The following is a 26070-nucleotide window of genomic DNA, read 5'->3' as shown; positions in this document are numbered from 1 at the left end:
TTCTGATTACAGTTTTTTCTCCCCACCTCTTGGCTGCTTCCCACTTCCTTCACTTCCAGATCCACACCCTTTCTGTCTCTCCTTCGGAAAAAAAAAACCCAGCCATCTAAGGAATAATAATAAAATAAAATACATCAAAACAAAAACAAATGAGTCACACTAGGAGAAAACAAACAAGAAAAAGAGTCAAAGAAAATGCACAAGAAACACATATAGATGAAGAGACACACATGTTTTTACACACAGAAATTAGAAAAAAACACAAAAACAGAAGCTATAATATCTACAAAAAAGACCCGTAAGGTTAGAAAAATATCTGTGACAAGGAGCCTCCAAAGATGCCCGTGAATTCATTTTCTGTTGGCCATCAACTCTGAGACATGCAACCTACCAGTAATAGTGGCTCGTTTCCCATTCTTGAGAGACTTGCTTGAAGAAAACTCATTTTTTATTTACAAGTGGTTATCAATTACAGACAGCTTCTGGGTTAGATATGAAGGCATGTGTCTACTTTTTCTTTCAGCTCTGAGAACCCATCTGGTGCAGAGAGGACACATGCATGCCCTGTGCATACTGCCTCAATTTCTGTGCCCATTAATCTTGAACCTATTCATCAATGTGTCTGTTTTGTGGCAAAACCACGCTGTTTTTATTACTATAGCCCTGTAATACAATTTGAGATCTGTACAATGATGAAGGAACTCCAGCTGTTTTTTTTTTTTTTTCACTCAAGTGTTTCAGCCATCCCCAGTTTTTTTTTTCCAGGCAGGAACTTATTTTTATTTAGCAGGGTATATGCAACATAAAATAAAGTTTAGCAGCAGATGTGCATCAAATAGCTGTCTGTCCATTGGTCTGTAGCCAACTGTAAGCACCTGCAACTTTGAATTTCATATTATTACCCAAGAAAGGTGCTTTCAGGAAGTGCTTCACAAAGAAAGGAATAAAGTTAAGGTATCACTGGGAACATATTTCCAAATAAGTGCCACTGGTGTTTTCTCTATTATTAAGAAACACAAGATGATTGGGAAACTGCTAGAAAACATAGATGTTAAAGGCACTACTAATCTCATTCAAGTGAGGAATACCTCAAAGTATCAATGGCTTGCCATTCTCCCACTTACATATTATATACCTTTACCCAATCTGTTCATGTTTTTCCAGTCTGGAGGCAGCTCATACAATAACGGCAACTTCTCTGTTCTCCTGTGTACTCAGGGAACCATGCTAGAATGATTCCTCTTCCATATCTTTGCCTCCTGTGGGCAGAAGAAGGCTGCATCTGACTGGTGAGAGGATAGAGGTGTTCTATCCATTTCTTCCCACTTCTAAAGGGGCTAGATTTTTGCATTTAATCTTTTTGGGAAGTGAAGCTTTGCCTTTGCCTTTCTGACTCCATCCACACCTATGCAATGTGGTTTGGCTTTGGCGTCCATGAAATGAGCCCTTCTGTGCAGACTGGTTTATCTATCCATCCCAAATGAGCCCAAAGTCTACAGGGAAAGACTCCATTTGCATTGTCTCTCCAAATCAGCTTTGTCAACAGTAGTGGCATGGTCCTTTCTCACTCCATCAGTTGCTTGGTCTTTTTCCACATCTCCATTCACAAGGTGACAGGAAGGGCAATGAAGTTTTACACTAAACTGCAGCTCTGATTAATGACAGTTGTTTGTTTCTACAAATTGATTATATGGCTGAAATATGTTTGTTTTCTTCTGCGTATTTTCTAGATTGTTGTGTTTTTATGGAAATCAATATGGAATCTTTCTATTTGGCTTCATTATGTGAAGTATTTAAGCTCTGTTGAGGTTGTGGCTTGAATATGTGAGAGTTTCATCACATCAACTTGTGTCTGTGTGGCCGGGAAATGAACAAGCAGCTTCTGACTACAATATGAAGCAAGTTAGAGTATGGCACAGACTAATCTCAACATTTGGGTCCTATAACTTTGCTGAATGTACCGACAGGCACACTGCAGTTGCTGAGACACCAGGATATACAGCATATTCTAGGAAGCAGACATCCCAATATCTATTGGAGCGAACAGGACTCAACGGTTGAGTGACCAAACCACTGTGTAGTAGTACACATCCCCAGTTTTGTGTGTTTCCATATGAAGCTAAACATTGTCCTTTCACATTCTGTAAAGAATTGCGTTGGAATTTTGATGGAGAATTCATTGAATGTATAGACTGTTTTGATAAGATGGCCAGTTTTACTATATTAGTCCACAACCATGACAGTCTTTCCAGCCTTTGATATCCTCTTTAATCTCTTTCTTCAGTGTTTTAAAGGATTTATCATACAAGTCTTTCACTTGCTCAGTTAGAGTTACCCCAAGATATTTGATATTGTTTGAGGTTTCAGTAAGAAAGGTGTTATTTCCATTCCAGTTCATTTGCTATTTGCGTGTAGGAAGGCTACTGATTTTTATGTGTTAATTTGGTAACCTGCTGCTTTACTGAAAGTTTTATCTGCTGTATGAGTTTCCGGGTGGAATGTTTAGGGTCACTTATTCATACTACTATATCACCTGTAAATAAAGATACTTTGATTCCCTCCCTTCCTATTTGCTTTTCCTTGATCTCCTTTAGTTATCGTATTGCTGTACCTTAGGCTTCAACTATTATCTTGACTAGGTATGGAGAGAGTAGACAGCCTTGCCTTGCTTCTGATTTTAGTGGAATTGCTTTGAGTGCTTCTTGATTTAAGTTGATGCTGGCTATTGACTTGCTATAAATCACCTTTATTACGTTAAAATATATATAATTGTATCCCTTATTTCTCCAGGACTTTTATCATGAAATGTTGTTGGATTTTATCAAAGGCCTTATTGCTTCCTGGAATAGCTGTTCTGAGAGGGGAAAAAAATACTGAAAATTTTTAGAAGTAAATTTCTGACAAATAAAAAATATTCAATATTTGTTTTGTTTCTTCCCAATCCAGGTCAATATACTGAACTACAAAAAATGTTTTAAAAAAAAGTAAATTAAATGTCATTTAATTATCTGGTTTGTGTGACAAGCACATACTTTCAAATTAGATTGAGAAGTAAAAATATCTAAGACTCGTTTTCTTATAATATAATGTCTGCCAAGTAGTTTTTGAAGTTTTAAGGAAAGATGCATCAAACTTTTATAAATTTTGCTCCAAAGTCTTTGGATCTCATATGCTTGTTAAGAGAGAATGAAACCCTTAACTGAGATGAAGATGTAAGGGTTTATGCCATCACTAATGAACTGATGAAGGCCTCCTAAGGATAGTAAGATAAAGTCTCAGCTTTATCTTAAAAAAAAAAACATTAGCAACTGTTGTGAATGTGGGAGGTGGGGATGGCAGTAAGCATGCTGCGTTCTTTATATGCTACCCTTCCCAAATGGTTTGCAAAACCCAGCATGTGATAGTCCCCTTAATGAGAAAATTGATCTTCAAGCATCCACCTACAGCAGAAGAGTTATCACTTGAATGTACACTGAGTACAAAACATTTGATTATCACAGAATGATATTGTCTTATTAATGACATAAAAATCCATATGCATTTGAAAGATACTTTATACTTTTTGTTTTCTGTCATATTCTTTACACAAACGACCATCAGTTAGTGGGTTTTGTGTATATTTTTGGCTACTTGTAACTACTCAGTTTATATCCTTGTCCCAAATATTATAAAATTTTGTTATGTATTTTGTTTCAGAATTAAGAGATGTTATATATATGAATCAAAACATCACATTGTAATTCATAAAAATGTACCAATATTATATGCCAATCTAAAATATTTTTAAGGCCAGGGGTTCTTGCCCCAGAGTTGCTGTGACTTCCTGTTTCAACAGTTCTTAACAGAACTAGGTGCTCAGATCAGCCAACCCCAGCCAGCTGCTCCAAACAAAAGCCCTCACCCACCTCACCTCACACACCAAAACACACTCCTAGCTCTAGCTCCAGAGTCACCTAAGCCTCTCGCCCCACCTCATGGGCAGTGAACATAACCCCTGAAAGTATGCAGGGCTGCCCCTAGGACTGCCAACAAATGCTAGACCAACCTAGAGCTGAATCCTTCCTGTGTGTATCTGTCCACATTGATACATTGACTAAGATGTGTATGGCTTTAAAAAAAATCTTTTTAAAATACTTTCTCCACAAGTTTCTTGAGGAGAGGAAACGCGCTGAGAAGCTGACCGAATGGCAACACTGAGAAGGTGGCTAAATCTTCCTTCAGTATTATCAAGAAACCAGACCATGATGATTGGTAGAGCGGGCTGAATGCAATGGCACGTGCACTGCACTTGGACATCAGTCTCTTTTGGAACTGCACAAACCGGGTTCTGAATAAAATGACCCCCGCTTATGTGACTTCATTGAAACCATTGAAGAACTGGGTGACCATGTAATCAACTTGAGAAAGACGTGAGCCCTCAAATCTGGCATGACAGAATACATCTTTGACAAGCACATCCTGGGACACGGGGACAATGAGAGCTATGACTCTCCCAAGCCACATATGATGCCCCTGGACACCAAGGCAGGTTGGGGCTGCCTTTGCTCTTTAAGTTGCTCCAAAACATCTGCTTAAGTTTTTAAATTTGTGCCATCCTTTAAATAAATAACCTTTGTATCTCCCCCCAAAAATAGTTTTTAAGTTGTGATATTCTCTAATGAATATATGCAAGATGAGACGATTGTAATAGCCATCTATTGTGGTAACAGCTATTACACAAAATATACACATTTAAAAGTCACTGCTTAAACAATATCATGATTCAGATCTATTTCAAAATGAGCCAATCACATGGAAAAGAAAATGAATGTCTTTTGCAGCTTTGAATTAATTACAGAATCCAATTATCTGTTTCCATTTTCGCTCTTTTCAGCAAAAAAATCAATGACTCCTCACCAGTAATGGTACTGTCATCATAGAAAGCATAGGTACCCTAAAACATTGTCTTTTATTCATATGTATATGTACATGTTCTGCAAGCATGTGCTTATTAATATTTGCTGTGTATGGGAACACGTGTACATATGCTCACACGGAGGCCAGAGATCAATGTTATATGTCTTTCTTCATCCCTCTCCACCATGCACATTGAGACAGGGTCTCTCACTTGATCTTTCTATCTAGATTTCTGTTGGACTCTCCTCTTTTTACCTCCTGAGTGGTAGAATTATAGGGGTACCCAGACGCCCACTTGGCATTTATGTAGATGCCATGTTTCCAAACTCTGGTCCTTGCACATTTGTCCATTGAGCTGGTCTCCAAGGCAGAAGTTTTTAAGCATCCCTCCACATCGTCTCTTCTCACACACCAGCCTCTCCTGATCTGAGAGAGCAGAATGATGCCAAAGCTAATGAGGCACGCCTGCAGAGAATAATCTTACCGGGGACATTAGCTAGTGCACATTCCAGTAGTTCATGTTAAACATCCACAAATCTTCTGATTGTTGGAAGGAAAAAAATGATTCTCTGTCTCTGCTCTCGTGTTCTTTTAATCATTCTCTGCCTTGCTTGCATAAGATTTTTTTTTCTTTCTCAGTGAAAGATCAGATTTGGTGTGGTGGCTCAGTCAACTCCAGGAAATTTTTACCAGTCAAAGTATCTATAATTCATGGGAACAACATTTGACCTGGAGAATCTGACCATGGTGATCTTGTCCAATTATAATTTCATCTTAACACATCTTACTATAATATCATCTTAGATTGCCACTCTCTATTGAGGTCTGTGGTTGTTGTAGCTGTTTAAAATGGCAACTGTGCAGTTTCAAGACCTCAGCTGAGATTCTAACTTTAGGTTTATTTGCCTGTGGTTTCTCTTTTTTAAAAGCAACCAATCATTTCTAAGACTAAAATTCCTTTGACTTGAATGTTCATATATGTTCATATTGGGAACTTTGAGGTGTGTATCTACCGGTGTGCAGGATACTGTCCAAAATGTGAAGGATACACACGTGAGTAGTAGAAGGTCCTTCTCCACGTCCATCAAATTGTAACGTTACGTTCAGTAGTGTCTTTATAATCATCTGCAGTGAAGGAGATTGAACAAGAGCATCTGATGTTCACAGCCTGATCAGGGCTGCTTTAAGCATGAAGTGTTTGATCAGTACAGTAATATATGCTCAAACTTCCACTCTTCTCTAGAACGTTGCCAGAGAAAAAAGCAAGGAACCTGTTTGGACTTGCTACAAACTTCCCGCGAATTCTTCTTCACAACTTTTCCAAAGGAACTGGGGAAACCATACTTGATTCTTTCGTCCACTGGCACTCAGATTACCAGTAAGCCTTTTCCCCTGTCAGTCTCAGCACTAAGATGTGACCCACCAGGGACTGTGAGCTCTGAGTTTCATGCTGAAGCCTGGGTTAAACCTGGCTAAGCTCCTAGTGTGATCTTAAATACCTCAATTCAGCAGCTGCAATAAAACAAAATGCCCTCATATCCCAGTTATGTTAATATGTTTGTTGGTCCTGTAACATGATGGGGGCTGGCTTGTTCGGAATTCTGTCCTGCCCGGCACCCCAGCTGTTTAGTCCCAAAGAAAAATCACACACAGATCTCTGTAAGTTATAAATCTGATTGGCCCATTAGGTCAGGCTTCTTACTGGCTAACTCTTACATCTTGACTAACCCATTTTTCTGATCTATTTTAGCCATGTTGCTCAGTACCTTTTTCAGTGGGGTAGTTCACATTCTGCTGCTTTGGTGATCTGGGCAGGAATGGGAAGAATCAGCTTCCTCCTTCCCAGAATTCTCCTGCTCTCCTTGCATCATTTCCACTTCCTGTCTGGTTTTCCCACCTATACCTCCTGCCTGGCCAATCAGTGTTTATTTAAAACATGATTGACAGAATACAGACAATTCTCCCGCACCATTTCCCCCTCTTTTTTTTTTTTTTTAAAAAAAAAGAGAGAACAAAGGAAAATATCCATAGTCCATATTTTGGGAATGTGGGCGTAGTATTTCAGGCTACTTCCACCTGATTGGGGGTGCTGATAATCTTATGGGGACCTAAAGAAAATTTAGAGTTATGATCAAGTCCTGTGAGGCTTGATCATCTCAGGTAGCAGTCTTGAACCTGTTCTAGATGAAGAACTCAGACATCTGGGCCATTTGTTCCTACCGGAGATTTCTCAGGTGGTCTCCCTTGGTCAAAGATGATTTTTCTTAACTCTGAATAAATCCAGAGCCTCTCATTTTCTGTGGAAACAAAAGCAAAATCTCTTCTCCAAAGTAACAGACCTTTTGACTTCAATTTTTAAGTCAAGGTATTTTCAAAATACCTATCTTGGATTGATTCTGCAGTATTTATAAGCAAATATCTTTTAGCTGCTGTTGCTCCTTCCTCAGCATTTAAATAATTTAAAGAGAGCATAATAGCATACAGTATCAAGATTCTCTGTATATTTTCCATCTTTATGCAGCTTTATTTTAACCTCTATTTCTTTTATTTTTACATTTAACTTTTGGCTTTTTGAGACAGGTTCTCTGCATATCTTTGTCCTGGAATTCCCTCTGTAGACCAGGCTATCCTTGAACTCCCAGCGATCCATCTGTCTCTGCCTCCCCAGTGCTGGGATTAAAGGTGTCTACCACCACCACACCCAACTACTCTCTTTCTTTCTTTTTTTATTTCTAAGGACTTTAAACCATTTAGAGTTTTTTTTTTTTTAATCTCTCTTTCATTCTGACCATGTGGGTATTTAATCTGCTAAGGAATATGGAGAAGACAACAGTCAAAAACTCTTAAGGCATTTCAAGGTCCTTGCCAGGAAGCAAGCTGCAACATTGTGTTCATAGTCAGGACTGCCTGCTTGAAAGAGTCAGAGCTTTCCCTGGCAGGATGGCCCAGAAAGCCGGCATTTTAAAACAACACAGCTTTTTTCCTGCTACAGCTGAAAACTGAAATGTTTTACTCTAATCTTTCCCAAGCTTTCTCAGGCTTTCTGTGGATGCAGTTATCCACGTGGGCGCCATTCTGTAACATGATGGGGGCCTGTTTGTTATTTGGGTTTTCTGTTCCACACCGTCCCCCACAGCTGTTTAGTCCCAGAGAAAAATCACACACAGATCTCTGTAAGTTATAAAGCTGATTGGCCCATTAGGTCAGGCTTCTTACTGGCTAACTCTTACATCTTGACTAACCCATTTTTCTGATCTATTTTAGCCATGTTGCTCAGTACCTTTTTCAGTGGGGCAGCTCACATCCTGCTGCTTTGGTGATCAGGGCAGGAATGGGAGGAATCAACTTCCTCCTTCCCAGAATTCTCCTGATCTCCTTGCATCATTTCCACTTCCTGTCTGGTTTTCCCACCTATACCTCCTGCCTGGCCAATAGGCGTTTATTTAAAACATGATTGACAGAATACAGACAATTCTCCCTCACCATGGTCCCTTGTGTTCTTTTTTCTATCACTCCTCCTCATTGTGTCTCCTTCCTCTTTCTCAATAAAGGATTCAATTGAGTTACACAATTTTTCTTAAATTTTACAACTAATCCTAAGCTCTTGGCCTGGAAAAAGACCATTTAGATAGTGGTTCTCAACCTTCCCACTGATTCGACCTTTTAATGCAGTTTCTCATGTTGTGCTAATCTCCAATCATAAAATTATTTTTGTTGCTCCTTCATAACTGCAATTTTGCTACTGTTGTGAATAACAATGTAAGTACCTGATATGCACAGTATCTTATATGTGACCCCTGTGAAATGATTGTTTAATCTCCAGCGGTCACAACCCACATGTTAAGAAACTACTGATTTAAATAGAAAAGGGAAAATAGTTCAATATTATTTTCCAAATACCTTGTCCCTTGTTGTGATGAATTGTGTTAAATGTGGTTATAATGAAAGTAATCTTTGAGATAAAATATCTAGATGCAGTGACTGATGCCTTGATCCTCAATAATGATTAAAAATAAATAAATCTTGTATTACATTTGCATTGTTGGTGAAGAACAGTTCCCAACACAGATGCACAACAATCTACAGAATTTCTGTATGAAAAAGAGAATGTTGACCAAAGACACATTCCTTATTTCTGCTGAGGTTTGCCCCTAGAAAAGCATCTATTGGGGTACAAGTGTGAAATTAATGGGAAATGGAAGAGTATCTAGCAAGTCCTCTACAGGAAGCAGGAAGGACATCTGTTCTTTTTGGTAAGGTTTGGGCTAGCTTCCCAATGCTGATCCTAAGGAAAGCACTGCTGCATGTCTCAATAATTCGACTGTAGTCGTGTTTGAAACAACGCGGAGACGTTAAATGGCCATACTTATAAGAAGTGTGCTATTTTATCTAGATGTTTCTAGTGAACAGATCAAAGGAATCAAGTCATGGAGGCTGGAAATTTATCTAGCAAAAGAAGCGCTCAGCAAAAGTGGGTTTCTGTCATTCCATTATGTTGTCCCGTCACATCTATTTCTTCCATCCCTCTTCTTATACCCTCCCCTTCTCTCTCCTTGTTACGAGCAATACGCTAGCAAAGGCAAATAAGGACTCAGCAGAATCCAACCACCAACTATGACAGCTACATATTAAAGTAAGATAATCTCTGAGAAAGTTTCAATCCTTTCGTCTGCTTCCCCCTTCTGACAGAGTCCTCTGAGAATGTAATTCATAGATTCCATCTGGTTTACTGCCACTGGAGCTGCTGGAGTGTTTATTTGTTGGAGACAGGTGTAAATACAGCTAAGTTACGATCTAGAAAAGATGCAACGTAAGGTTATAAACCTGTGGTTTAATTCTCCTTTTCCAGATGCCACTCTAGTCACACACGTTCACAAAAGACGAATCTGCTAGGCTAATGAGCTGAGAGGAAAACAAGCAAACTTCGAGTGCATTAGGAAATCTGACAAAGTCTTTCTCAATGGCAAAGAAAAGTTGTTTTCTTTTTTTCTGTTTTTTTTTTAATGAAGGGAATTGGGGTGTGTCTGTCAAAACTGCTTAAAATATAAAGGATTTGTCTTTAGTAAGACTGATGGAAGCTCTTCTCACAATACTCAGCTCATTTTCTTTCTCTACCTACTTTTGCTTCTGTCATCCAGAGGCATGAAGCTTAACCACTATAATACATCATTTCTAAGCTAAATATAAAACAATGAGGAAAGCATTTAGATCTTAACTTTATATTCCTGACAGAAGAGGAAAAGAACAGGATCAAATCTCATTTCCAAAGTTGTATGACATTTTTCTGCTCTAATCAATGATACATCAAATGTATCATTTATGAATTAACAATTTGCTCATTGCTGTTTTCAGTTAATGGGCTGAAAAAATTGTTTTAAACTATTAATCTTGAAAATAACTTTGTAGTGTAGAGTAAACCATCTGTTCATACATTTAAAAATGCATATAGTTTCTACATTGCTAAGGACATGAAAATACACGTATATTCTGGGTAATAGCCCAGCATATAATTGTGATTTTGATAAGTAGGCAAGATACCTTGACAATTATCAAAATCTTTCAGCTGGATCATGATAATCCAGATAAAAAGCAATCTTTGTAGTTACGTTAAAACCTCTACAATTCGACAACTATTCATTGGGGCAGGTCCCTAGCTTTGCTAGGGGTCTTATGTTTTAACTCTTACAAGTTCTGTATAATTTCTGTCAGTAAATAACTTTTGATATCTCATCTTAATTAATTTTTGATACTCCCAGGAAGGGTAAAAAAAATTTGCAAAGAATCTAGGGGAGAGAAAGTAAATGAAATTTTACCCTCATTTTGATGCTATCTATGAAGAAGGCCTTAGATTTAGACCTAAATGGATATGGGTTCATATTCAGACTCTGTCACTTTACTGCCAGTGTGGTACTGGACAAGTATCTTAATTCCCAAGAGCCTCAGCTGAAAATGTAAATGGTTTGGAGACATTTATAAGTAGCTTTTCTTAGATAACTATGTCTAATACCTCACAATAAATCCTCACATAGTAATACCTGATCTCATCTTATTTCAGGACTATTTCCTATTTCTAAGTTAGCACGACCTTGACCTCCAAAGATAAGGTCACACCCCTGCCTTCTCTAAGTGTATTTGGCAGAAAAGAAGTTCTGGATAAATATGAGCTCCTCATCCAACCTACAGGTATCTCTCTTGGCTGCAGACATTTACCCAAGCACAGGCTCTCTCAGGGTTACCTGGCTCCATGCACAGAGCAACTGCGAAGCACCCAAGAGCAGCAAGGCAGCCTTAGGTAAACAGTGAAGCTCCCACTGCAAAACTGATTAAAATTTTCCCATTTCTGAAACAAATTAACTGAACACACAAGGGTATCAATGCAAACATGCATACTGGGGAGAAGAGTGTGAACTTGTGAAAACAATTGTTGGTTGGCTAAGCCTCCTCTTTACCCTAAACTAGAGCCATCTTCGTGAGGGAAGCTAGGTTTCATAAAAAAATGATGTTCCTTAAATATTCAAAGACTGCATTTGAGTGCATTTGTGTCATAATTTCAGCACAATAAAGCTAAGATTAGCAGAGAAGGAATTAATTTTGCATCTCTTAGTCATAAAATTTATATGCTGTGTTATCCATAAAGTTAAGTATCAGGGCCTCAAGAATTCTGCTTTATTTGGGCTATTTATCAGTGGATATGTGAATAAGAGTCTATTTTAAGATATTCCATTTTTAATAACATTGTAAAAGTAATAATACTTTAAAAAATATTAAAACAGTGTACTTTTATTCATCATAAATCCACTTCCTATGATTCCTCATCCATTAAATGAGTAATATTTGTGACTCTGGGGTGCTGTTGGCTATTTTCTAGAACAAATAAGTCATTATTCAACTTTCAGCCCCAAGCAAAATTATTCCTGACTTCACAGTTAGATGACAGCCTTGGGAGCTAAATTTTTCTAGGAGAAATATGTTTTCTAAATTCCAAAGTCTTCATTTTGTATTGCAAAAGCAAACTGAGATATGAGAGATTACTATCTATTCCCAGCTTATGTGCATACAGAAATAAGGCTTTGTTGTTATTTTGAATTTTTATTGGTAAGCAAGCATGCATAGAAAAATATATTTTAACCATTCTTATATTGTGGCTCAGTGGTAATAGGTAGGTCATATCATTGTGCAATCACCACCATCATTATTTATCTCCAGAGCTGTCTATCATCCCTCCCATACTCAACCATAACGCCACATCCTCTTTCAGATACTACCTGACTCCAGGATATTAATTTTTTCTTTTTTCTTTCAATTTATTAATTCTTTTGCAAAATGTTTTTTAATTATATTTACCATCCCTCCCAACTCCTCATAGATTTACCCCTTCCCCACCCATCAAACTTTATGTTCTCTTTCTCTCTCTCTCTCTCTCTCTCTCTCTCTCTCTCTCTCTCTCTCTCTCACCTTCCTTCCTTCCTTCTTATCTTTTTCTTCCTTTCTTTCTTTTTATTCTCTGTGTAGCTTTGGAACGTGTCCTGGAACTAGCTCTTGTAGACCAGGCTGGCCTCAAACTCACAGAGATCCACCTGTCTCTCCCTCCTGCGTGCTGTTATTAAAGGCGTGCACAACCACCACCTGGCTTTCTCTCTGCTTTTTTTTTTAACCCACCAAATAAAGCTCTTGTTTCCCATATATTTTTAAACTAGGACCCGTACCCTGTAAGAAAACAAGCTCTACCTCTCCCAGTAGTTTTCAACTGCCAATAGCTGGGGTAGGATTTGTGCCCACCTGCTCTGCTCTCTGCTGGAATTTTGTCTGGCTTGAGCTTGGCAGGGCTTGTGAATGAATGTTGTCCTAATTGCTGTGAATTTATATACACAACTTCCTTGCTGTGTCGGGGGCAAATAAATGTTTCCCTGTAGTTATTGACAACTCCCAGCTCTTATACTCTTTCCTTTTCTCTTCTGCAATGATCCCTGAGCCTAGGATTGAGACATGTATGTCCAATTTAGGGCTGAGCATTCCATGATCTCTTATTCTCTGAACCTTTTTCAGTTGCACGTCTGTGTTAATCAGAATTTACTGCAAAAAGAAACTTCTGTGATGAGGACTGAGAAATATACTAATCTATGTATATACTGATGTCACTAGGAGTTGGTTTAATTATGCCCATTTAGCATCATAATTGTAGCAGGTTCTCCCCTGGGGTCTAGTCACAGGTTCTTGGTCTCAATATCATTGTCAGGTCTGTATTTTAAGCTGTGGAATAAGCACTAAATCTAGTAAGAAAGTGTCTGTTTGCACCCATGATGTTTGTACCACTATTGTTTCAATCGGTATGTCTCGCCAGTCTTTTGAAGTTTGCCATGATCATAGTTGGGTGACAGATAATTACTTTTTCTCTACTGATATTGCGCCTCCTAGCAATACAAAAGCTAGTCAGCAGGGATGTAATTTACAGGTAGGTATTAACATCATTTCTATGTTTTTTATGATTTAAGTATGAGATTTCTTCAGCAATAGGGTCATAGAGTCAAGTTCTGGAGATGGCTGTTATCCACAGGAATAGAAAGAGGAAGAAGGCCCTTTGATGAAGGATGCTTAAAAGAAATCCCACACTAGTTCAGAATTCTGAATAATAGATGGTTATTTATTAGGGGTCGTCTCACAAATCAGAATCCTCTGCTGGAACAGAGAAGAGCAACTGAATCCCACAGACAGAAAAGAGGCCGGAAGCATACTTTATATAGGCATAAATAGTATAACAGGCCATGCCCCAGTGGGCAGGTAACTTAAAGGCTACGGACTGTAGGATTTCCTACAGCAGCCCTTCTGTATAAAGAGAGATTTAAGGAGTTCAGAGGACATAATTTAGGACAACACCAAGTCATTGAGACAGAACCTGATGTTTCCACCGCTCTGGTACAAATACAGGAGAAAAGAGAACGGAACAGTAATAAAAAGTAATAAGAGAATACACCCCTTTCCAATCTGGAGCTACAACCAGAGAATCCTTCAAAGATGCTCTGCACCCTGTGGGTTGAGTGTTGTGCAGGAGACATAACAACAGATACTTAGGCAGAGACAGCACTGGCACTCCCCCCACACCTCCATATGCATGACAGATACTCAGATACAAAGCATTTGCGGGACAGGAGATGAAATAACAGAGAGCTGAGAGTTAAGAACCTTCCAGAAGGTTGAAGAATTAGAGAGGAAAGCAATGAAAAGGAAGATAAAATAGGTATTGAGTCCCAGAGATGCTGCCATTAAAATGGGTATCAGACTGCTACATCCAAACCCAAAAATCAGTGACAACCCACATAAGGAACATTTTCCTTCTTTCATCAATAAGTGTGCATGCAAATTTTGGCAATGCCAAGGAACCATTTTAAAATGAGGGTTTTTTTTTTTTTTTTACACCAAAGAAGATTGAGTCATACTGAGCAGAATATATCATAATGGGCACTGATTGGTGTTTGTTACTGAGTGAAAGTCAATAGTATTGAGCAAGGTAAATCCTGTCTATTAGTTTTATGCACATCTAAATTATACCCTTCTCTAGCCTTTAAAGGGCCTATCAAAAGGTCCTCAACTTTAACTGTATGAATCAGGAATTCAAGACACTATCATTCTACTCACCTTGCAAGATTATAGAGCGTGTCAGAATTCTCCAAACAGAAAGGTTTTAATGAATTCTGTCAAATGCTATCAAGTGTTGATGCATGTATTGACTTGAGTGTGCACGCTGCGTTTTAGCGCTTCAAATAAAATTCATTATATCCCATTCAAAAGATATCAAAGGGACAAATATGGAGAGGCTGTCATCAGCATAACACCTGCGGTTGAAAGTTATAAACTAGTCTGGGATTTTTAATTGAATAGAATAAGAGCTTCAAACAGAGCACTCTTGAAAGAAATAAATGTGCCAAATCATAACACATCTATTGCAAATCAATACTAGTAGGCTAAAATAAGTATTTTTTAACTCAGTAGGTCTCAGTCCTCAAATTCTCAAAAAAGAAAAAACCTATTAAAAACTAAAGTCATTAGCAACATCCCTGCCCCTTGCAGGAAATTTTGTAGCAGGAAATTTGACCACACCCATCAGAGGAGAGATCAAACCCCACCCTTTGCACTCAGGAAAGATGGTCCCACCCCTCACCATAGGTGTGTGTACCTCAGTCAGGATGCTCACTAGAGCTGACCCTGTTGTCTGGTACTCAAGTGGGCCAGCCCTGAGGGTGTGAGAGCAACAGAGCGGATCCTGCCCCACCCCCTTATCTGCCATGCAGTGGCATGGGTGAGAGACAGATGCCCTTTTCCCCCCAGCCCTTTGCTACCTGCGACAGGAGAGAGAGCTGACCCCAGGGTCAAGAGAGGGAGAGAGAGAGAGAATTAGCCCTGCCCTACACCAGCTATAGCACACAGGAGAGTGGGCCCTGCCCACGTAGGAAGGTGAGCCATCCTGAGGGCATGGGAGCAGGAGAGCTGAACTCACTCCTCTCATATGCCCCCTACAGCAGTCTGGAGAGAGGGTCCTGCACCTTACCTGGACAGAAGAGTAGAGATGGCTCTGGTATATGAGTGAGGGGGAACCCAGAACTGAGGGCATTAGATCAAGAGTATTGACCCTTCTCCTTGCTGTTGGCTACATTGGGTGAGCTAGCTGAGGCAGTGCTGGAGAGCTGGCCCACGTAGTGAGGGTGAGGGAAAGCTAGCAAGCTAAATAACCCAGCTACCTACTACCTAGGTCCAGAGCCAAGGCTATGAGTGGGCCCACCCCAACATTCACCAAATCTATGAACTGTTGAAGTGTGTGAAATGAGTGAACCTACACATTCAAAACAGCAGGATATCCCAGAGAAGCTCCAGTGAGAGCCCATTATCAGTGGTGTAGAAGAAACCAGAGGCCTTGAGCCAGACCAATGACTCATGGTAATGAACACTTGCAAGTAAAGATGAACAAACTAAAGAGTAAACTGTATCTCAGCAGACCACACGACAGTTTCCAAGGCAAGATGGCAAGATGGTGCTTCTTCTTCTTCTTCTTCTTCTTCTTCTTCTTCTTCTTCTTCTTCTTCTTCTTCTTCTTCTTCTTCTTCTTCTTCTTCTTCTACTACTACTACTACTACTACTACTACTACTACTACTACTACTTCTTCTTTCTCCCCCTCCTCCTCCTCCTCTTCGTTTTCCTCCTCCTCCTCCTCCTCCTTCTTCTTTGTTTGTTTTTGGGGTTTTCTTTTAAATTTGCTTTTGATTTAGTCAGGGGAGGTTGCAAGGGCAGAGGGCAGATGTGAGGGGATAGGAAAATGAATGGGAATAGAATGCATGATGTGAAATCTACAAAGTATCAATATAGGTAAAGAAGAGAAAGGAAAAGAAAAGAAAAGAAAAGAAAAGAAAGGAAAGGAAAAGAAAAGAAAAGAAAAACTAGTGGCTTAAGTTAAGTTGCCATAGAAACTAAAAACAAGGTTTATTAATCAGGGAAGTGTCCCAGCAAGGCCAGTCAGAAAGCAATAAGGAAGACAGAAGATTAACACAGAGTAACATAATATGCAGATGACCAATGTCTTTAACTGAGGCACAGGATCCCTGGGACTCTTTCAGGGAATAGATCCCTCCTCAGAGTCACATTCCATAATGAGGAAGTCAGCAGTTAATTCTCCCATGCCCATTCCTGATTGACTGAGTCATGCTCATAGGAGCATTAACACCTCAGCCCCTCAGACATGTCCCAGTGTACCAGGTTTTCTTTACTTAGGTCTACTTTTTGACTCAGGGCATTTTACCTTTCTTCCTCTATATCTTACTTTGACTGCATCTCATGTCTGGTTGACTGGCAGCTGCCTGGCCGGCGCCAGGGTGTCCTTCTCTTTCTCTTCATTTTCTTTATTCTTCTTTTCTTCCTTCTAGAGCCTAGATTTCTCCCCCTATTTATTCCCTCTGCCTGCTTGCCTTGTCTATCCCTCTCCTGCATAGCTACTGGCCACTCAACTTTTATTAGACCAATCGGGTGCTTTAGGCAGGCAAGGTGAGAAAGCAACACATCTTTTTATAGTTAAACTAGTGCAGCAGGAACAAATGTAACACACCTTTACATAGTTAAAATAGTATCCTACAACATCCCACCTAGGGGACATGCGAAAGAAAATATCATAAAGGGGTAAAGGACAGATGAAGTATCAACGCAGGGGAGACAACAAAGTCACTTATACATTCTGGTGACATGAAAGTAGAAAAGTATGAAGTAGGCTTTTCTGTAAAGATTAACAAAAGTCTATGTGGGGTGAAGGTGACCAGGAGAAGACACTATTCTTTTGCTTATCTGTTAAGATAATGACTCCTTGAATTTTTTAGACTAGCCTGGAATTTGCAAATTCCCTGCCTCTATCTCCCAAGTACCGGAATTACAGAAAATACCACCATACCCATCTTAGAAGGCATTATTCTAGAAAATTATAAAGTGTAATTTTGTTTAACTTCTACCTTTGTGCTACAATTTTGCTTAATTATTCTTTGTCACCCAATTAAATTGAGTGGATCCATGGGAAGGATGCATAAATTTTGGAAAATTGCCTGCTGGAGTCTAGTGTAAGCAATGAAAGCTCAATTCTTTTTCTTCACATGCCTAATAAGATTGTATCTAAAGAAGATAAGTTATATTTAAAAATGATAAAAAAGAAATTTAAATTATTTTATTTCTTACATGCTTCAAGTTATACACTAATTAGGCAACAGTGAGTTTTATATCATTAGATCTGAAATTCAAATTTTTGTTATTAATGATTTAAGAACTATATATCTGCTCTCAAATAATTCATATTAAATAGCTAAATATGGTTCAACAGAGGTGTAAGATCTATTTAACTTAATGCATAGTAGGGTAATTTGGGATAATGAGGTTCCAGGAAGTATTAATGAAGAAAGGTATGCATGAGTGTGTTTGTGTATGTATGTGCATGTCATGTCGTAAGCATGTGTGTACTTCTTTTCTCCTTCTCTTTATCCTCCCACCCCCAAAGAAAAATTAGTTTAAGCACTGACTTCTGCTTCTATTATCTCTGTAGTGATATACCAATAATCTAGCCTGGGTTCTTTGTTCTGTGTAGACAAAATAATGATTACACAAAGGGGTAGTCTCTTCATTTCAGTGGTCCTGAACCCTTGGATGTCAAAAGGAGCATTGGCTAGACCAGCAAACTCAGAGGAGTGTAGATTTTGACACACAAAAATACTAGAGGCTTATGACTCAAAGATCTAGATGGCAGAGATTTATGATTCACGTACCCAGGTTAGAAGCTTACTGCTCCGGTCTTTGACCGTCAACAGTTCTATATACATCTAGAAGCCAGTGATCTATGGCATGTAGAAGCAGTTAATGTGGTCAATGGCCAATAATGTCCAAAGTTTCGGTCCCAAACTCTAGTGCTCATGGATCTTTATAATAAACGCTTTTATAAATCGTGATCCTTTGGTGTCTTTAGGTTCTACTAAGAGTTTGACATCTTTCAGGAATTCCTTCATTGATTGAGACCCATAGGATCTCACCTTTGATACTTTATAGCCAACATACAAACCACACACACACACACACACACACACACACACACACACACACACACACACACCTTTCCAAACCTTAGCTCTTCATCTCCTCTTACCTCTTCTACATTTCCACTGTTCTTCGATCTTCTCTACATCATGATTTCTTCCTCTGGTCACTGTATTCCACCCATCACATGCCTTGCTGCTTTTGCTTCTTAGCATCACCTCAGTGTTCTCTACCTATGATAAGGATCACAAGAATAAAAGACCATCTGGAAGAGTGTATGTTATTGGAACCTAGTATTGCAATAGCACAGAGAGGGCCAGCTAGAAAAGCAAAGACAACAGCCTGGTTATACAATCAGGAGAAAAGTGCGACATGGATCTGACAATAAGTTTGGAATTATATTTTGCATGGCTCTAATTCAATCAATCAGAAGCTTTACATGAGACCAGATCACAAGGCTCAATTCAGGACCAATCACTTGCCTCACCTGTTCCGACCACAAGCTTTCTGTTGAGTTAGATGAAGAAGCTCCTCACACTAGCCTGAGAATAACTGAAGGATGAGTAGGGGAATCTAGAGTTTGTCCACTACTGTGATGACTGAAGTTGGCACAAGTTGTCAAAACGAGTCAACTGGAGCAGGGTTTTCTGGAGCAGATGTCTAGGCACAGCTTTTGTGTTCCTTATAGCTGGAATATGGTTTTCTCAATCTATCCATGGAGTATTCAAAGCAGCCAGATACTCTTACAAAGATAGTTATTTTTTTTTACAAAAAGAGTGAATGTTCAGTTGACAGTACTCAGTCCAAGAAAAATACCCCAGATCACAAGAAATGAGTCTGAGAACTTTGAAGAGTCAAGTCTGAAGGTCTCCAACTAAGCACATCCAAACAAAAAACAAATACTAAATTTATAATAAAAGCCTCTATTGGCCAGGTGTGGTGGCGTACACCTTTAATCCCAGCACTCCAGAGGCAGGCAGTTCTCTGTGAGTTCAAGACCATCCTGGTCTCTAAAGAGAGTTCCAGGACAGTCAGAACTATTACACAGAGAAACCTTGCCTTAAAAAACAAAAAAACTAAAAGCAAAAAGTCAATAATTGACATTTTGTTTGTTTGTTTTTTTGTTTTGTTTTACATGTGACATATTTTGATCACATTTTCCCCCTCCCATAACTTTCCCAGATCTTTTTTTACCTCCCTACCTACAAAACTTCATGGTCATTGACATTCTTTTTCTTTTCGTGCTTGTTTGCTTTGAGTTTTATGCTTGTTTGTTTGTTGGTTTTTTGTTGGTTTTGTTTTGTTGCTGTTGCTGCTGCTCTTTGTTTCTTGGTTTTTGGTTTGTTTGTTTTTTTTTTTTGCTTTTTCTGTTTTTGAAGGAAAAAAAGTGATTTATTTTGCCTTATAGTGATTCAATAGCACCATCCAACATGATGGGGAAGACATGGCAGCAGAAGTGAGAGGTAGCTGGCCACATTGCCTCCACAGTCAGGAAACAAAGAGAAATGCATACAAGTATTAGTTCACTTTCTCCTTTTTCTCCAGGTTGGCCTCCAGTCCAAAGATGGTGCAGCCACATTCAGGGTGGGTCTTCCTTTTCCCGTTTAAAGTTTTCTGAAAACTCCCTTGATACATGTACCCAGACATGTATTTCTATGTTGTTTGTAAACTTGTAAGGCTGACAATCAAGATTGGGTATTAAATGTTACATCTATTAAGATGCTTACCATTTAGTAGTTGGTAATTCTTGGAATATGGTTCTATTGCTTGAATTATTTACCTTCCTATATCTGGCCAGCCACACTTCTATTTGGTCTGTATTTCTTTCTCTCATTCTCTCTTTCTTTCTTTTTAAATTTATTCTTCTCTCATACATTACATCCTGACCACAGTTTCCCTCCCTCTCTCCAAGCAACAGTGCTTAACTCAGCCAAATGCCCGTAGGAATACTTGGGTCACTCTGTCTCAGTGAGAATGGTGTACTTAATTTAATTCAAGTCTAAAGCGAAGATAAAATCCCAAATTTACTAAGGATAAATAGTGACAATAAAAAGGAACAGAGACAAGAGTCTAAAGAAATACCCAAGGAACATGCCCACATACCATTCCCAGTTGAGTGACCCAGATATTTAGGAGAAAATAGCTACCAGAACACATGTTAAGCATTACTAAGCCTCAGGAGTTAGACAAGTTCTAGCCACTCTCCTCAGATTACACTGTGTATGGGAAAAGAGCTCTCATTTCCTAGACGAAGAGATTTTATTTTAAAAGTTTAGATTTCATCAAATATCTTAATAGCATATGTTAATACTGACAGATTTATTTAACTCAATAATCATTTTAAATCACTATCTAATAAGATATGAAGATATGTTTAAAATGCTTTAAGTAATTTTTATAAGCCTTCATTGTCTAAAAAGTATTTATAAAAATAAAAATAAAACGTATTTATAAAAATAAGACATAAGCACACCCTTCAAACTACATTAGCTGTTGTTAAATACAGTTTAATACAATATGGAATATTTAACATATACACTATTAATAGGACCTCTAGAAATTATAGTACCAGTAAGAAGAATGCAGGAAGAGGAGGGCCTGGGGTCCAGAAAGATTCCCCATTGTGAGAAGCAAATAGCTGGGCTGTTTGATACAGAGGCATGCCTATGATTCATGCTATTATTTTCATACACTGAATAGGTTCAAATGTTCTACATAACAAAGAAATGCTTTGAAACACATAAGTTATTTTAAAGTAATAATACTTTAATAAAGTAACAAATTAGCAACTGGTTTAGCATACTTTAAAAGAAAGCTATTGATCAATTTTTACTAGTCATTAATGATGCCAGGTATGAAGCACATACCGAAAACTCTAGGACTCTGGAGATTTAAGCAGAAGAACAAATTCAAGGCCAGTCTTAGTGATATAATATAAAGCCCTATCTCAAAAAAAAAATCTAGGAACTGAAGCAATGTCTCAGTGGTTAAGGTGCTTACCGCTCTGGAAGAGGACTCAAGTTCAGCTCCTGGCATCTATGACAATTGACTCAGAACCTCCTATAACTCTATCTCCAGAGGATCCCACACTCCCTAAGGCAGGCAAAGCATAGGACATAGTTAGCCTAGGACTCCCATTTGGTTTGGGATTATGTACAGTCTTTCCTTAAGCAATAATGCACTTAGCAACCTCCTTCTTTCACATAAATCCACCAGGTGCATAACATCCCTCTTCAAACAACTCACCTAGCAATCTCAGAACCTCTTGACCCCCAACCTGCTTTGGGTTATACATACTCTCATCTTTAAACACTAGTATAATCTTCTTTCCCCTGCTCACAATCAAATTTAGACAGTTTCTAGTCAAGCATAGTCCTAAAATACTCAAGAAAGAAGAGAAGGAGTTATCTGGCCTAAACTGGGTTGGGATGCATGTGTAATATGGCAAAATCATATCCTCTAGTAACCTTTTAGGGAGACTCTGCTATATACCATTTCATCCTTATGCACAATTGGATGTGCATATTATTAAACTCAGATGAATTGTGCTCAGGGACATGCACAGTTTGACCCAATAGACCAATCAAAGTAGAGAACCACCCTTAATAACCACACCCCTTTATAACCATCTCTTCCTTCTCTTGAACCTTATAGAGAAGCCCAGAACAAAGTCCTTGAGGTCCTTTATGAAATATATATATATATATATATATATATATATATATATATATATAAGTGTTTTGGTTGCATGTATGTCTATGCACCTTGGGTGTTCAGTGTCTGAAGCACCCTAAAGAGGGCATCAGATTCCTCGAAATGAAACTGTAATTACAGATGATTTTAAGTTGCTATATGGGTGCTGGTAACCAAACCCAGGTTCTCTGAAAGAGCAGCCAATGCTCTTAACTGCTGAGCCAGTCCCTCGCGCCCTGCTATCAACTGTGACTGTCTATCACCCTGTAACCCACACTGCCACTTTCCTCTGAGTAAAGTTATCTTGCTTCTTTTGCAAATCTCTGTTAGAAATTGTTTTCATTTTTGGTGTTTGGGAGGTTTTTTTAAGAAAGTTTTTTTCTTATAATATATTCTGATCAGTTTTCTCTCTCCTGCCTTCCCCCTCTTCCAATTTTCTCAGATCTTCCCATCTCCCCAGTCACCCAACTGTACAAGGCCCTCTTTCTCTCTCTTTAGAAAACAGACAGCCAAAGACACAAACAACATCAAAAAAAAAAAGCTTAATTCAAAACAAAAAGGAAAGCATAAGAAAAATACATGCAAAATTCGTAAAAACACAAAATCAGAAACCATAATACATACACAAAAGACCAATAAGACAGCAACAACAACAGCAAATGCCCAAACAAAGCAAACTTAGACAAAATGTTGCTCCAAAGACCACTGAACTTTTCTGTTGTTGTTGTTGCCCATCTTTTGCTGACACGGGGCCTACCCTTGAGTGTGGGTAAGACACCCAGTGAGACACTATTGGGGAAACTGATTTCTCCTTTGCCAGCCTTTGTTAATTGGAGACAGCTTCTCGGTTCGGGATAGAAGTTCATGTCCATGGCCTCCTCTTAGTGCGGAGATTCCCTCTGGGCCTGTGCATGTCACATCTCATCTGAAAGACACTCTTGCCTTGGGGTCATCTGATCTCTTCTGGCTTTTCCAGGCATTCATTCTCCTCTTTCACATCCTCCTTGAGCTCTGAGGGGAGGAGTTTGATAAAGACATCCCATTTAGGGCTGGGTGTTCCAAAATCACTCATTCCACACATTGTCCAGCTGTAGTCTCCTGTCTCTGACAATGGCTGAGACACTGATGTATGGGTACAGTAAAGCATCACTAGAAGTCACAGCATTGTTCTGTTGTTTCTTAGCAGAACAATAGTATTGGGTTTCCCCCTAGACTCATGGCCTATGTAGTCTCATATTCTTGGCCACCTGAGCAGTATCAGGCATGAGTTCCATCTTGTAGAGTGTAGCCTTTGTTTTTAATTCTTGGGATAAGAGTCGCAGTACCAACTCAGACAGACCATCAGTAAAATCTCTGTTGGACTCCCTGAGTTACCCCCACACATGTGGCATACACACATACAGACAAATGAAACATGGATCTCAAAAAATAAAAATAGATTATAATTTCCAGACTTATTTGTGTGAATTAACAATCTATTTAGGTTTATGAATATTTGATATTCTTCAAATCTACAGTGGTGGCTTAGAAACTAAAAGTCACAGGACTTTTAGACTAAATCAGACTTAGTATAAAAGGGATTTAATGAGAAGACATGGAGTACATGTGAGTCCAAATTAAGCTTCTAAACTTAATAAGTGTTTTTTTTTACAAGAAATCAAATTAATAAGCTAAGACAAGTCACAGAACATAAGAAGTCAACTAACTTTCTACTGTGGTTTGAGTTAATCCATTGACAAACCACCATTTCAAACATTATCAGGAGTTGTAGAAAGAAGGACCTAGAAGGATGTAGCTCACTAGAAGCACATCTTTGAACTTTCTATCTATCCTCTCTCTCTCTCTCTCTCTCTCTCTCTCTCTCTCTTCCTCTCTCTCTCTCTCTCTCTCTCTCTCTCTCCCTATCTATCACTACCTCCATCCTGGCTTCCATGGGATGGAAGCCTCCTCTACCTACACACTCGCACTGATATGATGCTCAGCCTTACCTAAGCCTAAAACAACAGAGCTATGGAAAGAAATTTCTGCAGTCATGGACCAAAATGTATCTCTCCCTCTTCTCAAATAAGTTTCTCTCAAGTATTTGTCAAATGAAGGTAAATTTTAAGGAACAAAATTATGTTTGTGAAAATTTAATATTACACTCAACATGTAAAACTTTGCTGGATAAAATATTTTTATGATTCCAGGTTTACAAAAAATAGACAAAAGTGTGTACAAATGTAATATTGTCACCTCATGCTGAGTTTTAAACTAGGTATTTAATAGGAATCTAATATATGAGCTAATCTTCACAGTGAGTCTGGAAATTAGGAATCATTACATTACTACTATGGAAAAGATAAGGAAATTGAATTATAATTAGTTTCTCAAGAACAACAATTGGCAATTAATAAGACCGAGGATTCAAAGCCTAGGCTATTTGCACCGAGTGTCTCCGCTCTTCTAAATTCATGTGTCTGTTCCCTTAGCACTGACACTCACATTGTTTACGAATGAAACCAAGACACAAAATACACTGTAGTGAAAAGAAGCCAAAATTCAGAGAGTAGTGGTAGAAGCACTCCTGCATCCTTCACAGCCGCCTAGGCACTCTGAAAGCTGGTCCCAGGGAGAAGGGAAAATACATCACCTAGGTGAAGTAAATGAACAGGGCTTGTAAGAATCCACAGTGGTTAGAACTGGAGACACTGACTGCATTCGTCATTCTGTACACCTAGGCAGGTGTGATGGATGTCGACTTAGGCTTTCCAGAGGAAAAGTGCTGACAGACAAGTGAACCGCTTTATTAAGGAGCTATAAAAGGATAAATGAAGCTTGGGAAACTTGGTTTGCCCTCGACTCAGCACTACAGGGAGGTTGGCAAAAGTAAACATCTCCCCAGGGTGGATGAGCCATGACTTGGCCAGTTCCATTTTTCATGGGCCATCTTCCCTTCAGATTTCTTAAAAACTCTAGATTTTGATTTTTAAATTTTCTCTAGATTCACAGTTTCAAAATACTTGATCTCGCTTTGACACATGTCAAAATACTTAGTTGTTATTATAGTCATTGTCTACCTAAAAGTGTTTTGTTAACCCTTTATTAAAATAATAGTAATCACCACCACTTTCTTAATCCCTCAAATGAATGAGAAATTTGGGTGTCTTAAATGGAGTCACTAACTGTATAGACATTAATTGAGATGTGTAGACTTTGGGTCTGGTTAATTTTGAGTGTGTAATGGTTTTTATTCAAAAGTTTAGGAAAAACACATAAACCACAATTCCGGCTCCCTAGCCAGGCTCCCATGAAGGTCCTTTGGAACTCTAATTGGGGATCTTATTTTTATTATTTAGATGCTTGGAATTCCTTGTTTCATGTTTTGTTTTGTTTGTGGGAATATCACCTCGTGCATCCCAGCCTGGCCTTGAGCTCTCCAGGGAGTGCTGAGAGCAGAAGCAGACATTGCCCTAATTGCTTGGTGTTAGTTGATGTTTCTCAAAAATTCCTTCTACAAATCCAAGCTCCCCAAACATTATCACATAGATACCTGGGCAAATCTAGGGCACAAAGCAAAAAGGAAGCACACAAACATGAACCACAGATTTTTTTCAGGACAAATGATAAATGGCAACTTTGGCTTCTATGTCCTTTCTGGGAACATTCCACCATTCCTGGCTCCCAGATCAACCACTATCTTCACTGATAATGATGTTTCTCCTTTAAAATAAGAGAAGTGGTACCCAGTGAGAGGAAACTTCACCTTGTTCCACATTCAAGTCACAGGTAGGAAGATAAGACGGAGAAAACAAACATTATAAAGGCTGTACAGAATTTCAAGGCGTTGTTGTGAAAGAAGGAACCAAGGGCACCTTTTCTGAGTGGAGGACCCATCTATGGCAGCAAATAGAGAAAGATAGGTTTCAGCTTTGATTTCTGTCTGTGCCTGG

This window comes from Myodes glareolus, chromosome 13, assembly GCF_982192425.1.
Source record: "Myodes glareolus chromosome 13, mMyoGla1.1, whole genome shotgun sequence".
Taxonomy (NCBI): domain Eukaryota; kingdom Metazoa; phylum Chordata; class Mammalia; order Rodentia; family Cricetidae; genus Myodes; species Myodes glareolus.
The sequence above is the reverse complement of the archived record's forward strand: the minus strand, read 5'-3'. Positions refer to the sequence as shown.